This window comes from Leptodactylus fuscus, chromosome 5, assembly GCF_031893055.1.
Source record: "Leptodactylus fuscus isolate aLepFus1 chromosome 5, aLepFus1.hap2, whole genome shotgun sequence".
NCBI classification, from domain to species: domain Eukaryota; kingdom Metazoa; phylum Chordata; class Amphibia; order Anura; family Leptodactylidae; genus Leptodactylus; species Leptodactylus fuscus.
The window spans coordinates 171,407,931-171,425,129 of NC_134269.1; positions in this window are offsets into that span (position 1 = coordinate 171,407,931).

The following is a 17,199-nucleotide window of genomic DNA, read 5'->3' on the forward strand; positions in this document are numbered from 1 at the left end:
TTAAAAAAATGGGTTTTGGAAATTTCTTGAAAATTTTGAATATTGTTGTTTCACTTGTAAACCTTCTAATGGCCGTAAAAAATAAAATGTGACTAACGTTTGATGCCGACATAAAGCAGAGATCTGGGACATGAGATTTATGATATCATTTTGGCGGTCTGACTATCTGTCTGCAATGCACATCATTTCAAACTTTATAAAATGCATATTTTTCAAAATTTCCACCAAATTTCCTATTTTTTCATAATTAAATGCAAAACATATCAACCAAAATTTACTACTAACATGAAGTACAATGTGTTATGAGAAAACAATCTCAAAATCACTTTGGTAAGTTAAAGCATTCCAAAGTTATCGCCACACAAAGTGACACATGTCAGTTTTGAAAAATTGAGCTCGGTCAGGAAGTCAAAAAGTGCCATCGGCGGGAAGGGGTTAACAACAATCTTCCTCCTGATCCCAGTGACAGTGAGACAACCGTATGAGGACTATCCAACATGTAAAGTGTAGGGCTCCAATAATAACACTCCTAAATAATACTACAATACTGTTATTGGATGTGTTAGGATCACATCCTTCATCTTTGTATTATTTTCAGCCATCTTGTAATTTTCTTTCATATAAACTTTATAAGCAATGTCTGTTTAGAGTCTAAGAGACCCCTTTAGGGGATAAGGCGTGTGGAATGTTAATGGTTGGGTTATAAATCCTTATCTGTTTGTGGTAAGGGTCTCATCTTTGAAGGTGTGTGTAGAAACAGGTTCTATAACCTGTTGATCGTCAGCCCAAAACCAGAGTGGTCAGAACAGCATGTGATCATTATCTCTCTTGCTGTGATATATACATCTAGAATTAGTGTAAGATGTTGGTTTACACATAAATATTTTAGATTCTTCTTTATTTCATGAGAAAGGTCATCCCAGTTTGGAAAGTAATAATGAGATGCAGATTACATTAGGCCTTATCCAATAGTCATGTGCCACACCTTATGTTATAACTCTTCAACCAATCATGTCATTAGAATAGTCCAACCTGCTTTTGTCTGTATTGTATTTAAACTACCTTTTTGCACCATTAAAATCAGAACTCACTTGATACACTATCAGCTGTGTGTGTGTGTGTGTGTGTGTGTGTGTGGCTTCTCCAGGCCCAAAGGATGGGTGTAGTTCATCCGGGCCTGTTATTTAATTTGGAGCTCTGCAGCATACTCTATTATGAGGACCCCTTGATGTCCCTAACAGATGAATATTTCTATACAGTGCCATGCTATTACCACCATAAAGCATTCAGCTAATTTTACCATAAAAAGCCCAACTAATATCGCCATACTATACCCAGGGAAAAAGGTGCAGAAGTTTGGCTTAACTTTACTACATCTGTATCATGTAATGTCACCTTGGCTTGTCACATGCTATCCTATGCTAACAGATCACTTGAGGTTCTGTAGTATATACAATGCATACAATATACAAAACCAGAAGCACTAAATTGCAATATTCTTTGGCACCTAATGGATTTTGTGACTGAGAAAGTGATACTCCGTCACCCCTCCTGTTAATGTGACCCAGGCATTATTTATTTGGACAAAAGACTTCAATAAATCTTGCGGGTTCTGCCGCGTCCCAGGGTAATTAGTAACACTCGGCTGGAGATATTCACTGGCAATGTTCTGATCATAATTGGCAACCGGCAGGCTGGAAATGCATAGGTCGTAATGATACAGGAAAGCGAGCCACTGGAACAATGATGGACCACGAGCAACTCATCTGTCTCCAATATCAATTACCAGGTTATTAAATATCCTCAGACTCATTCATTTTTTGTTTTGAGCAGACAAAGTTTGGTAATAATTTCACTTTAATTTACAGCTTCCACCTAAGAGTCATCCAGATTTTCAAAGAAAGTAATAAGAAAGTTTGCCTAGATATGTACGGAGATGGGGGGTGGGAATCAATTGTTGGTGCGACCACTCTTTGGAGGAGTCCTAGAAATAATGATATGGTCACCACGGAGCTCTGATCTCAACATCATCCAGTCTGTCTGGGATTACATGAAGAGACAGAAGGATTTGAGCAAGTCTACATCCACAGATCAGTGCTTAATCCTCTAAGATGTTTGGAAAAACCTCACTGCCAAGTTCCTTCAAAAACTGAATACAAGTGTACCTAGAAAATTGACGAAAGACAATTGGCGGTCATGGGATTAAGATTTTTCGTTTGTTTATCCACTTTATTTTTGTTAATTGACAAATATAAACAATTCACACTATTTTTGTAAGCATTCCTACTTTGCTGTATTTCCCTCACCTAGATAAATCTTTTACATAGTAATGTAACTAAGAAGCATGAAAAGGCTAGAAAAGAGTCACCCAATCTGACATGTGGCAGAAAAACAGGGTTGTATATATGAGGTCCATGTAATGGTACCCTCACATTTATACCTGTACACAATATCTTCCAAATGAGCAGGGATTACTCCCATCTCCTAACCACAGACTAACCAAGCCAAACCAGGGACCCGTTTTTCTCAAACACTCCTACATGATCACCTCCTAGCTCAGGAGGGGAGCAACTGTCCCTCTTCCTAACCATCTCCTCCCTCTCTCTAACTAAAGTTCCCCAAGTCAGAGTCGTACTAATTGCTCAACTTATAGTCCAGAGGTTTCATTCAATGAAAGTTGCAGTAACACATAAAAGTGAAAGCATCAATACAACAAGGTACATACAACGCACAATAGAAACATACTGTATATGAAAGAGTCTAAGAGGCAGGACAAGGAAGAAGCCTCCCTGCAGATAGTGATGATCAGGCTGCATAAAAAACCCTGTTCTAAAGGGCACCCTAAAGGGGTTTTCCCATCTCTGCATCTCAGCAGCTATGCCTGCTGTCTCTTTTTTTCTCACTTCCTGTATTCTTCAGCTGGGGGAAGCAATTTTGACTATTTAAATAATAGGACACTATGAAGTATCACAATAGATATAGATTTTACCATGGGAAATGATTATGATTACTAGAAATCTAATATAAATGTAGATCAAATAATATGTACAATCTCTGACAAAAGTTCTGTCGCTTATCCATGTTGTGGAATCAAAAGCTTATAACCTGACTTTAAATGTATCTATTGGTTTAAGAAATGACTCATATGAAAGCTGAAACCCTCCCAAATGTGTTTTTTTATTAAGAAAATAAATTGACTTCACTGGTGAAATATTGATCAATTAATGAACACAGAAAGGTCAGATTTTGACAAGACAAATGTTTTGTCACATTGTCATATAATGCCCCCCAATCCTAGTGTACAGCCTCACCTGTGCTCACTAATTGATCGGTTAATTAGTGAGGGTGTATAAAAATAACTCCAGCACCCCAAACCTTCACTTGAACTTTAACTTCACCTCTGACAACATGCCAAAAATCAACCCTGCGACCAAAGCCTTGATTATCAAGAGGCTGAAGACCAGATCCACTGCAGAGGTGGCCGCGCCTTTAATGTGTCTCAGCGTCAAGTACAAAGAATTACAAAAAGATTTGAACAGATTGAAGATGTTTTTGACAAGCTCAGGTCCGGCAGACCCCACAAGACAACTGCTCAGGAGGAATGTTTGTTGGTTAGAAAATCAAAAGCCAGCCACTCTTCCACTGCAGCAGAGCTCCAACAGGCCCGGTCACCTCAAGTCCCTGTGTCAACTAGAACAGTTTGTAGGATTCTGTCTCGAAATGTCCTCCATGGTCGAAACATGGCCCAGAAGCCATCACTGAACAAAAGGCTAATAAAGGCCCACAGCCTGCTAAACGGATGGACTGTTATGTCAGTCCAGGTAGCTGCAACGGGGCTAAGAAATAGCAGTGGGGAATCTCGCCCTGCACTACTCCCACTAGCTATCCTGGTCCCTGCCTCACGGGTGTGGGTCGGCTGTACTCAGGCTAAGCCTGACCCCGACAGCTCCTCTCTCACTGATACCGTAGGCCGAGAGGGAAGTGGGAGAAGGAATGCCCTATAAGATCTCTAGGGACTGGAGACTAAAGGGGGTCACCCCTAACGAACAAGTGAAGCTGCTACTGACAGGGACTGACAAGGGTGTGCGCTGACTAACAACACAAGCAGCACACAGGAAACATGTGGGAAAGGATTCCCCAAACCAATATGGGAAGGAACCTTACACTAGGAAACAAACACAGGGAAACTGAGTAGAAATCAAAGGATAAGGCAATTCACTCACACAGTCAATTATACACAGAGGGAGGATTGGTGAACACAGAAGGGAAAACACAAACCAACTCGTTCACCCAAACCTCCCAAAAACCAACCACGGAACTTCCTCTATCCAAGATAACCACCTACTCCTCCTGCTAAGGCCTAGCTCTGTAAAAGCGACACTCAGCACAGAACCATGGGAGGCATGGGTTTAAATACAGAGTAGAGACCACTCCTCCCAGGTGCAAATGGGAGGACAGACTGATCAACCAGGAGATAAAGCTGCCTACCAGCAGTGCGCGCGTGCAAGTCAGAAGGTGTGCACCAATACCCACGACAGGACAACCCCGCAGCACCAGGATGCCACCCCAGACACTGCGCAGCCAAAAACTCCCCAGGTAAGAAAAATAGAAAGTAATGAACCTAAATACTCCTAACATGGACGCTGGAAAAGTGGCAGAAGGAGGATTTCTCAGATTAATCTTCAGTTGAATTACACCACAGCCACCACAAATACTGCAGGAGACCTACTGGAGCCCCTATGGATCCAAGATACACCCAGAAAGCAGTTAAAAGTTTGGTGGTGGAAAGATCATGGTCTGGGGTTACATTCAGTATGGGGGTGTGCGAAACATTTGCAAGGTGGAAGGCAATATCAATAGCCTAAAATATCAAGAAGTATTAGCTTCCTCTTACAGTCCCAATCATAAAAGGGGTCACATGTTGCAGCAGGATGGTGCTCCATCTCATACATCCATCTCTACATTAAAGTTCCTCAAGGCAAAGAAGATGAAGGTGCTCCAGCACTGGCCAGCCCAGTCACCAGACATGAACATCATTCAGCATGTTTGGGGTAGGATGAAAGAGGAAGCTTGGCAGACAAAACCAAAGAATCTTGATGAACTCTGGGAGGCTGTAAGACTGCATTCTCTGCTATTACTGATGACTTCATTAATAAATTGTATGAATCATTGTTAAAACACATGGATGCCGTCCTTCAAGCTCATGGAAGTCACACACAAAATTAAATATGGCTCTAATATCCCCACAACTTCATTCACCAATGTTAGGAAACATCTCTTTGTATTTGAACTGAATTATTGGTTTGATTTTCCCATTACTTTATGTGAGCGACAAAACTTTTGTCTTGCCAAAATCTGACCTTTCTGTGTTCATTAAATGATCAATATTTCAGCAGTGAAGCCAATTTATTTTCTTAACAAAAAAACACATTTGGGAGAGTTTCAGCTTTCATATGAGTCATTTCTAAAACTTATGGATGAATTTAAAGTCAGTTTATAAACTTTTGATTCCACAACATGGATAAGCAACAGAACTTTTGTCAGGGACTGTACAGTAAATGCATATTACATTGCACAGGTTTGTATAGAATACTTACCATGCTTCTACAGAAAACTGAATAATAATAGATAAAGGCTCCTGAAGCCTTTATCAGCAAACCATAATTATCTGACCTGATAGTCTTGCCATAGACCACAGAGATGTTCTTAACAGTGAGAGCACTCAGCTTCCCTCAGAGAGCAGGGACTCTAGGATTAGAGATGAGCGAGTACTATTCGAAACGGCCATTTCGAATAGCACGCACCCATAGGAATGAATGGAAGCGGCCGACATGCAGACTTTGCATGCTGGCTACGTCCATTCATTTCTATGGGTGCATGCTATTCGAAACTGGAGTTTCGAATAGTATTCGCTCATCTCTAGATAGGATGTTTGAGATGGGAATACCCCTTTAAGTCTAAGAATGACTTCAGTTAGTAGCATGAAAGAGAGAGCATAATGAGAGCAGATCTGTAAAGTCATAGGAATTGAAAAGTTTCTGTTCCTGACGCTTGCAATTGTATTGTGCTTTGGTAATAATGTAGCTTTCAGTGCTGCTTGTAGACACTAGGTGGTAGTATAAGACAGGCAGCAGCCCCGATAAACGAGACAATGCCTATATGATTACATATCTATGTGCCATGAGGTCTGTTTTATCATCTTTACTGCTTGGTATCTATCAGATATAGCTGTAAATATAGACATAGCAATAAGAATATTGACATTAAGCAGATCACACGCTGCTCTCAAGAGGCCCCAGGAAAGTTAAAATACTTTACAACAAGATTTAGTGGTGTTTATGGTTTTATATCCCTTTTTATGAATAATAATTATTCTTTAAGGCATCGCAGGGAGATGCTGGTTTTGTTCACAGATGTGAATTTTTCTGTAACGTCACTTCCCTAAAATTGATGTTCCCAGGCTTTCCCTTAATAGGTTGTTGCAGTAGTTTTTATATTTCTGGGTATAGAACAGAAAATGAGTAGAAATATAGGACTATGCAATGTTCATAGAGTCCAATCCAATCATTACACCAGTTGCTCTGAGGAAGAAAGTAAATTTGGCTAGGTACTGTGGATTATTGTCCTCCAATACAGGTCCTGTCCCTAGAAACAGTGCTAGAGTGTAGAGATGAGCGAACACTAAAATGTTCGAGGTTCGAAATTCGATTCGAACAGCCGCTCAATGTTCGTGTGTTCGAATGGGTTTCGAACCCCATTATAGTCTATGGGGAACAGATACTCGTTAAGGGGGAAACCCAAATCCGTGTCTGGAGGGTCACCAAGTCCACTATGACACCCCAGGAAATGATGCCAACACCTCTGGAATGACACTGGGACAGCAGGGGAAGCATGTCTGGGGGCATCTAACACACCAAAGACCCTCTATTACCCCAACATCACAGCCTAACAACTACACACTTTACACACTCAATACCACATCTCTGACAGTAGGAAAACACCTTGAAACATGTGTATTTGGCACTTGTAGTGAGGAGAGCTTGTCACCAGCAGTGAATTTGGCCCTTGTAGTAAGTTGAGGTTGGCACCAACATTTGTTTTGAAAATCAGGGTGGATTGAACCTCTAACCAGCAGAGTTTGGGCAAATTCATGGTGGAGGGAGCCTCTAAACACCCCAGTTTGGGCAAATTCATGGTGGAGGGAGCCTCTAAAAACCCCAGTTTGGACCAATTCATGGTGGAGGGAGCCTCTAACCAGCCCAGTGTGGGCAAATTCATGGTGGAGGGAGCCTCTAAAAAACCCAGTTTGGACCAATTCATGGTGGAGGGAGCCTCTAACCAGCCCAGTTTGGGCAAATTCATGGTGGAGGGAGCCTCTAAAAAACCCAGTTTGGACCAATTCATGGTGGAGGGAGCCTCTAACCAGCCCAGTTTGGGCAAATTCATGGTGGAGGGAGCCTCTAAAAAACCCAGTTTAGACCAATTCATGGTGGAGGGAGCCTCTAACCAGCCCAGTTTGGGCAAATTCATGGTGGAGGGAGCCTCTAAACAGCCCAGTTTGGGCAAATTCATGGTGGAGGGAGCCTCTAAACAGCCCAGTTTGGGCAAATTCATGGTGGAGGGAGCCTCTAACCAGCCCAGTTTGGACCAATTAATGGTGGAGGGAGCCTCTAACCAGCCCAGTTTGGGCAAATTCATGGTGGAGGGAGCCTCTAAAAAACCCAGTTTGGACCAATTCATGGTGGAGGGAGCCTCTAAACAGCCCAGTTTGGGCAAATTCATGGTGGAGGGAGCCTCTAACCAGCCCAGTTTGGACCAAATCATGGTGGAGGGAGCCTCTAACCAGCCCAGTTTGGGCAAATACATGGTGGAGGGAGCCTCTAAACAGCCCAGTTTGGACCAATTCATGGTGGAGGGAGCCTCTAAAAAACCCAGTTTGGACCAATTCATGGTGGAGGGAGCCTCTAAACAGCCCAGTTTGGGCAAATTCATGGTGGAGGGAGCCTCTAACCAGCCCAGTTTGGACCAATTAATGGTGGAGGGAGCCTCTAAACAGCCAAGTTTTGGGAAATTCATGGTGGAGGGAGCCTCTAACCAGCCCAGTTTGGACCAATTCATGGTGGAGGGAGCCTCTAAACAGCCCAGTTTGGGCAAATTCATGGTGGAGGGAGCCTCTAAAAAACCCAGTTTGGACCAATTCATGGTGGAGGGAGCCTCTAACCAGCCCAGTTTGGACCAATTAATGGTGGAGGGAGCCTCTAAACAGCCAAGTTTGGACCAATTCATGGTGGAGGGAGCCTCTAAAAACCCCAGTTTGGACCAATTCATGGTGGAGGGAGCCTCTAACCAGCCCAGTTTGGGCAAATTCATGGTGGAGGGAGCCTCTAAACAGCCCAGTTTGGGCAAATTCATGGTGGAGGGAGCCTCTAACCAGCCCAGTTTGGACCAATTAATGGTGGAGGGAGCCGCTAAACAGCCCAGTTTGGACCAATTCATGGTGGAGGGAGCCTCTAAAAACCCCAGTTTGGACCAATTCATGGTGGAGGGAGCCTCTAAAAAACCCAGTTTGGACCAATTCATGGTGGAGGGAGCCTCTAACCAGCCCAGTTTGGACCAATTAATGGTGGAGGGAGCCTCTAAACAGCCAAGTTTGGACCAATTCATGGTGGAGGGAGCCTCTAAAAACCCCAGTTTGGACCAATTCATGGTGGAGGGAGCCTCTAACCAGCCCAGTTTGGGCAAATTCATGGTGGAGGGAGCCTCTAAACAGCCCAGTTTGGGCAAATTCATGGTGGAGGGAGCCTCTAAACAGCCCAGTTTGGGCAAATTCATGGTGGAGGGAGCCTCTAAAAACCCCAGTTTGGACCAATTCATGGTGGAGGGAGCCTCTAAAAACCCCAGTTTGGACCAATTCATGGTGGAGAGAGCCTCTAAAAAACCCAGTTTGGACCAATTCATGGTGGAGGGAGCCTATAAACAGCCCAGTTTGGGCAAATTCATGGTGGAGGGAGCCTCTAAAAACCCCAGTTTGGACCAATTCATGGTGGAGGGAGCCTCTAAAAACCCCAGTTTGGACCAATTCATGGTGGAGGGAGCCTCTAAAAACCCCAGTTTGGACCAATTCATGGTGGAGGGAGCCTCTAAAAACCCCAATTTGGACCAATTCATGGTGGAGGGAGCCTCTAAAAAACCCAGTTTGGACCAATTCATGGTGGAGGGAGCCTCTAACCAGCAGAGTTGGGGGAAATCATGTTGGAGGGAGCCTAGTATTAGCAGAATTGTGCAACGCTTATGGTGGATGAGTATGAGGATGCGGAGGAATTGGAGAGGTTGAGTACAGACATGGAGTTTCATGTTGGGGTGCTTTACACAGATGGGCACAAAAATGAAGGCTCTATCCAGTGGTGGTTCATTTTTATCAAAGTGAGCCGGTCGGCACTCTCAGCTGACAGACGGGTGCGCTTGTCAGTGATGATGCCACCGGCTGCACTGAACACCCTCTCAGATAGGACGCTGGCGGCAGGACAGGACAGCACCTCCAAGGCATATAGGGCAAGTTCAAGCCACAGGTCCAACTTCGACACCCAATACGTGTAGGGCGCAGAGGGGTCGGAGAGGACAGGGCTGTGGTCGGAAAGGTATTCCCGCAACATGCGCCTATACTTCTCACGCCTGGTGACACTAGGACCCTCCGTGGCGGCACTTTGGCGAGGGGGTGCCATCAAGGTGTCCCAGACCTTAGACAGTGTGCCCCTCGTTTGTGTGGACCGGTGAGAACTTGGTTGCCTACTGGAGGAACTGCCCTCCCTGCCGCCAACGTCACATGCTGGAAACATCTCCATCATATTCTGCACCAATTGCCTGTGGCAAGCATTGATGCGATTGGCCCTCCCCTCTACCGGAATAAAAGACGAGATGTTGTTTTTATACCGGGGGTCAAGGATAGCAAAGATCCAGTACTGGTTGTCCTCCATGATTTTGACAATACGCTTGTCGGTTGTAAAGCACCCCAACATGAACTCAGCCATGTCTGCCACAGTGTTAGTTGGCATGACTCCTCTGGCCCCACCGGAAAGTTCAATCTCCATTTCCTCCTCATCCTCCATGTCTACCCATCCGCGCTGCAACAATGGGACGATTCGAAGTTGCCCGGAAGCCTCCTGTATCACCATCACATCATCGGACAACTCTTCTTCCTCCTCCTCCTCCTCCTCCTCCTCCATTAAACGCAGTGAAGCGGACAGATGTGTGGACCTACTCTCCAGCTGTGACGGATCGGATGCTATCCCTAACTCCTCTGTGTGATCTGAGTTATCCCTGATGTCAATCAGGGATTCTCTCAGAACACACAAGAGCAGGATTGTAAGGCTCACCATCGCATCCTCAGAGCTCACCCTCCTTGTGGACTCCTCAAAGACCCGTAGGATGTCACAAAGGTCTCTCATCCATGGCCACTCATGGATGTGAAACTGAGGCAGCTGACTTTGTGGCACCCTAGGGTTTTGTAGCTGGTATTCCATCAAAGGTCTCTGCTGCTCAACCACTCTATTCAACATCTGAAACGTTGAGTTCCAGCGTGTGGGGACGTCGCACAAAAGCCGGTGTTGTGGCACATGCAGGCGTTGCTGGAGAGATTTTAAGCTAGCAGCGGCTACTGTCGACTTGCGAAAGTGGGCGCACATGCGCCGCACTTTCACCAGTAGCTCTGGAACATTGGGGTAGCTCTTTAGGAAACGTTGCACCACTAGGTTGAAGACGTGGGCCAGGCATGGAACATGTTGGAGTCCGGCAAGCTCCAGAGCTGCTACCAGGTTCCGGCCGTTATCACAAACGACCATGCCTGGGCCCAGGTGCAGCGGCTCAAACCATATTGCCGTCTCATCGAGGAGGGCATCCCTCACCTCGGAGGCAGTGTGCTGTCTGTCCCCCAAGCTGATCAGCTTCAGCACAGCCTGCTGACGTCTACCAACGCCAGTGCTGCAACGTTTCCAACTCGTAGCTGGGGTCAATCTAACAGCGGAGGAGGAGGCGGTGGCGGAGGAGGAGGCGGTGGCGGAGGAGGAGGCGGTAGAGGAGGAGGAGGAGGGGGGTGTTCTTCTCGTGTCCCTGCCAGGAATGTTAGGCGGGGAGACGAGGTACACCGGGCCAGTTTGGGAAGCAGTCCCAGCCTCAACTACATTCACCCAGTGTGCCGTCAGTGAAATGTAGCGTCCCTGTCCGCATGCACTTGTCCACGCGTCGGTGGTCAAGTGGACCTTTGTGCAAAGCGCGGAACTAAGGGCCCGCCTGATGTTGAGTGACACGTGCTGGTGCAAGGCGGGGACGGCACACCGGGAGAAGTAGTGACGGCTAGGGACGGCATAGCGAGGTGCCGCAGTTGCCATCAGGTCCAGGAAGGCGGGAGTTTCAACAAGCCGGAACGCCAACATCTCCTGGGCCAGCAGTTTAGCGATGTTGGCGTTCAAGGCTTGCGCGTGTGGGTGGTTAGCAGTGTATTTCTGCCGCCGCTCCAATGTCTGAGAGATGGTGGGTTGTTGTAAAGAAACGCCTGATGGTGCCTTTGATGGTGCAGGAGAAGGAGATAAGACAGGACCAGGGGAGGATGAGGTAGAAGTCAACAAAGTGGCGGAGGCAGATGAAGTGGTGTCCTGGCTCGTCCTCTGGAGTGCATCGCCAGCACAGTCAGCAGTGGCAGTGGCAGAGGCAGAGGCAGTGGCAGAGGCAGTGGCAGTGGCGTGAACGGCAGGCGGCCTTTGTCCTGCCGTTGCTGCCTGCCACTGATTCCAGTGCTTGGATTCCAAATGACGGCGCATTGAAGTGGTGGACAGGTTGCTCTTCTCAGAGCCCCTAATCAATTTCGAGAGGCAAATTGTGCAGACAACACTATATCTGTCCTCGGCGCATTCCTTGAAAAAACTCCACACCTTCGAGAAACGTGCCCTCGAGGTGGGAGTTTTTCGGGGCTGGGTACGAACTGGAACATCTTGGGAGATTCCGGGTGTGGCCTGGCTTCGCCTAAGCTGCTGACCTCTGCCTCTGCCTCTAGCTACCCTTTTTGGTGCTGCACCTGCCTCAACATCCACACTACTTTCCCCGCTTGACATCCCCCCTGTCCAGGTCGGGTCAGTGTCCTCATCATCCACCACTTCCTCTTCCAACTCCTGTCTCATCTCCTCCTCCCGCACAATGCGCCGGTCAACTGGATGCCCTGACGGCAACTGCGTCACATCATCGTCGATGAGGGTGGGTTGCTGGTCATCCACCACCAAATCGAACGGAGATGGAGGAGACTCTAGTGTTTGAGCATCTGGACACAGATGCTCCTCTGTTAGGTTCGTGGAATCGTGACGTGGAGAGGCAGGTTGAGGGACAATGAAAGGAGCGGAGAACAGCTCTGGGGAGCAGGGACAGTTTGGGTTATTGTTCTGTAAAGCTTCGGAATTTTGGGAGGAAGGAAGACAAGACTGTTGGGTAATAGGAGGAGAGGAGGCAGAGTCTGACTGGCTGCTGGACAATGTGCTGTAAGCGTTCTCTGACAGCCATTGCAAGACCTGTTCCTGGTTCTCGGGCCTACTAAGGTTTGTACCCTGCAGTTTAGTTAATGTGGCAAGCAACCCTGGCACTGTGGAGTGGCGCAATGCTTGCTGCCCCACAGGAGTAGGCACGGGACGCCCTGTGGCTTCACTGCTACCTTGCTCCCCAGAACCATTCCCCCGACCTCGCCCACGGCCTCGTCCACGTCCCTTTCCGGGAGCCTTGCGCATTTTGAATTCCTAGTTAGAAATTGGCACTGTATACCAGTAGTAAAAATTGTGGGTGCACGTAACCCCAATATATTCTTTGAATTACCAGTCAGAAACTGGCACTATATGGCAGTAGCAAGAAATGAGGGTATTTGTATTCCCAATATATTCTTTGAATTCCCAGTCAGACAATGGCACTGTATACCAGTAGTAAAAATTGTGGGTGCACGTAACCCCAATATATTCTTTGAATTCCCAGTCAGACACTGGCACTATATGGCAGTAGCAAGAAATGAGGGTATTTGTATTCCCAATATATTCTTTGAATTCCCAGTCAGACGATGGCACTGTATATCAGTAGTAAAAATTGTGGGTGCACGTAACCCCAATATATTCTTTGAATTCCCAGTCAGACACTGGCACTATATGGCAGTAGCAAGAAATGAGGGTATTTGTATTCCCAATATATTCTTTGAATTCCCAGTCAGACAATGGCACTGTATACCAGTAGTAAAAATTGTGGGTGCACGTAACCCCAATATATTCTTTGAATTACCAGTCAGAAACTGGCACTATATGGCAGTAGCAAGAAATGAGGGTATTTGTATTCCCAATATATTCTTTGAATTCCCAGTCAGACAATGGCACTGTATACCAGTAGTAAAAATTGTGGGTGCACGTAACCCCAATATATTCTTTGAATTACCAGTCAGAAACTGGCACTATATGGCAGTAGCAAGAAATGAGGGTATTTGTATTCCCAATATATTCTTTGAATTCCCAGTCAGACAATGGCACTGTATACCAGTAGTAAAAATTGTGGGTGCACGTAACCCCAATATATTCTTTGAATTACCAGTCAGAAACTGGCACTATATGGCAGTAGCAAGAAATGAGGGTATTTGTATTCCCAATATATTCTTTGAATTCCCAGTCAGACAATGGCACTGTATACCAGTAGTAAAAATTGTGGGTGCACGTAACCCCAATATATTCTTTGAATTACCAGTCAGAAACTGGCACTATATGGCAGTAGCAAGAAATGAGGGTATTTGTATTCCCAATATATTCTTTGAATTCCCAGTCAGACAATGGCACTGTATACCAGTAGTAAAAATTGTGGGTGCACGTAACCCCAATATATTCTTTGAATTACCAGTCAGAAACTGGCACTATATGGCAGTAGCAAGAAATGAGGGTATTTATAACCCCAATATATTCTTTGAATTACCAGTCAGAAACTGGCACTATATGGCAGTAGCAAGAAATGAGGGTATTTGTATTCCCAATATATTCTTTGAATTCCCAGTCAGACAATGGCACTGTATACCAGTAGTAAAAATTGTGGGTGCGCGTAACCACAATATATTCTTTGAATTACCAGTCAGAAACTGGCACTATATGGCAGTAGCAAGAAATGAGGGTATTTATAACCCCAATATATTCTTTGAATTCCCAGTCAGACAATGGCACTGTATACCAGTAGTAAAAATTGTGGGTGCACGTAACCCCAATATATTCTTTGAATTCCCAGTCAGACACTGGCACTATATGGCAGTAGCAAGAAATGAGGGTATTTGTATTCCCAATATATTCTTTGAATTCCCAGTCAGACAATGGCACTGTATACCAGTAGTAAAAATTGTGGGTGCACGTAACCCCAATATATTCTTTGAATTCCCAGTCAGACACTGGCACTATATGGCAGTAGCAAGAAATGAGGGTATTTGTATTCCCAATATATTCTTTGAATTCCCAGTCAGACAATGGCACTGTATACCAGTAGTAAAAATTGTGGGTGCACGTAACCCCAATATATTCTTTGAATTACCAGTCAGAAACTGGCACTATATGGCAGTAGCAAGAAATGAGGGTATTTGTATTCCCAATATATTCTTTGAATTCCCAGTCAGACAATGGCACTGTATACCAGTAGTAAAAATTGTGGGTGCACGTATCCCCAATATATTCTTTGAATTACCAGTCAGAAACTGGCACTATATGGCAGTAGCAAGAAATGAGGGTATTTGTATTCCCAATATATTCTTTGAATTCCCAGTCAGACAATGGCACTGTATACCAGTAGTAAAAATTGTGGGTGCACGTAACCCCAATATATTCTTTGAATTCCCAGTCAGACACTGGCACTATATGGCAGTAGCAAGAAATGAGGGTATTTGTATTCCCAATATATTCTTTGAATTCCCAGTCAGACAATGGCACTGTATACCAGTAGTAAAAATTGTGGGTGCACGTAACCCCAATATATTCTTTGAATTACCAGTCAGAAACTGGCACTATATGGCAGTAGCAAGAAATGAGGGTATTTGTATTCCCAATATATTCTTTGAATTCCCAGTCAGACAATGGCACTGTATACCAGTAGTAAAAATTGTGGGTGCACGTAACCCCAATATAGTCTTTGAATTACCAGTCAGAAACTGGCACTATATGGCAGTAGCAAGAAATGAGGGTATTTGTATTCCCAATATATTCTTTGAATTCCCAGTCAGACAATGGCACTGTATACCAGTAGTAAAAATTGTGGGTGCACGTAACCCCAATATATTCTTTGAATTCCCAGTCAGACACTGGCACTATATGGCAGTAGCAAGAAATGAGGGTATTTGTATTCCCAATATATTCTTTGAATTCCCAGTCAGACAATGGCACTGTATACCAGTAGTAAAAATTGTGGGTGCACGTAACCCCAATATATTCTTTGAATTACCAGTCAGAAACTGGCACTATATGGCAGTAGCAAGAAATGAGGGTATTTATAACCCCAATATATTCTTTGAATTCCCAGTCAGACAATGGCACTGTATACCAGTAGTAAAAATTGTGGGTGCACGTAACCCCAATATATTCTTTGAATTACCAGTCAGAAACTGGCACTATATGGCAGTAGCAAGAAATGAGGGTATTTATAACCCCAATATATTCTTTGAATTCCCAGTCAGACAATGGCACTGTATACCAGTAGTAAAAATTGTGGGTGCACGTAACCCCAATATATTCTTTGAATTCCCAGTCAGACACTGGCACTATATGGCAGTAGCAAGAAATGAGGGTATTTGTATTCCCAATATATTCTTTGAATTCCCAGTCAGACAATGGCACTGTATACCAGTAGTAAAAATTGTGGGTGCACGTAACCCCAATATATTCTTTGAATTACCAGTCAGAAACTGGCACTATATGGCAGTAGCAAGAAATGAGGGTATTTGTATTCCCAATATATGCTTTGAATTCCCAGTCAGACAATGGCACTGTATACCAGTAGTAAAAATTGTGGGTGCACGTAACCCCAATATATTCTTTGAATTACCAGTCAGAAACTGGCACTATATGGCAGTAGCAAGAAATGAGGGTATTTGTATTCCCAATATATTCTTTGAATTCCCAGTCAGACAATGGCACTGTATACCAGTAGTAAAAATTGTGGGTGCACGTAACCCCAATATATTCTTTGAATTCCCAGTCAGACACTGGCACTATATGGCAGTAGCAAGAAATGAGGGTATTTGTATTCCCAATATATTCTTTGAATTCCCAGTCAGACAATGGCACTGTATACCAGTAGTAAAAATTGTGGGTGCACGTAACCCCAATATATTCTTTGAATTACCAGTCAGAAACTGGCACTATATGGCAGTAGCAAGAAATGAGGGTATTTATAACCCCAATATATTCTTTGAATTCCCAGTCAGACAATGGCACTGTATACCAGTAGTAAAAATTGTGGGTGTATATAGCCCCAATTCTATTGCTAGGGGACTTGCAGGGTATTTCTGGGGTGAAGGTGGGGGGGCACACCGTTGGAACGGGTATCGGGGTATATATCGGGTATACGGGAATACACTGACAGTGTATTCCATTCAGGATCCTGGGAAAGCTGGGTTGCGGCGATTGAGCCCGTCAGTGCCACGTTACACTGACAAGCTTCTCCCTGGAATTTAGCTCTTACAAGAGCTGTTGGTTGTCTTCTCCTTCCTATCCTAGCCTGTCCCTGCCTACCCAGAATCTAAGCCCTAGCTAGCTGGACGGAATCCTCCGTCCTCGGTGAATTGCAAGCTCAGAATGACGCGAACCTGGGCGGCGCTGTTCTTTTAAATTAGAGGTCACATGTTTTCGGCAGCCAATGGGTTTTGCCTACTTTTCTCAACGTCACCGGTGTCGTAGTTCCTGTCCCACCTACCCTGCGCTGTTATTGGAGCAAAAAAGGCGCCAGGGAAGGTGGGAGGGGAATCGAGTAATGGCGCACTTTACCACGCGGTGTTCGATTCGATTCGAACATGCCGAACAGCCTAATATCCGATCGAACATGAGTTCGATAGAACACTGTTCGCTCATCTCTACTAGAGTGCCCTTATTATAGAGGTGGTGTCATAAATACATATGGCAACAAGTAATCTGGATATGCAACTTTGTCAAGTATTGTTATTAAAAAAAA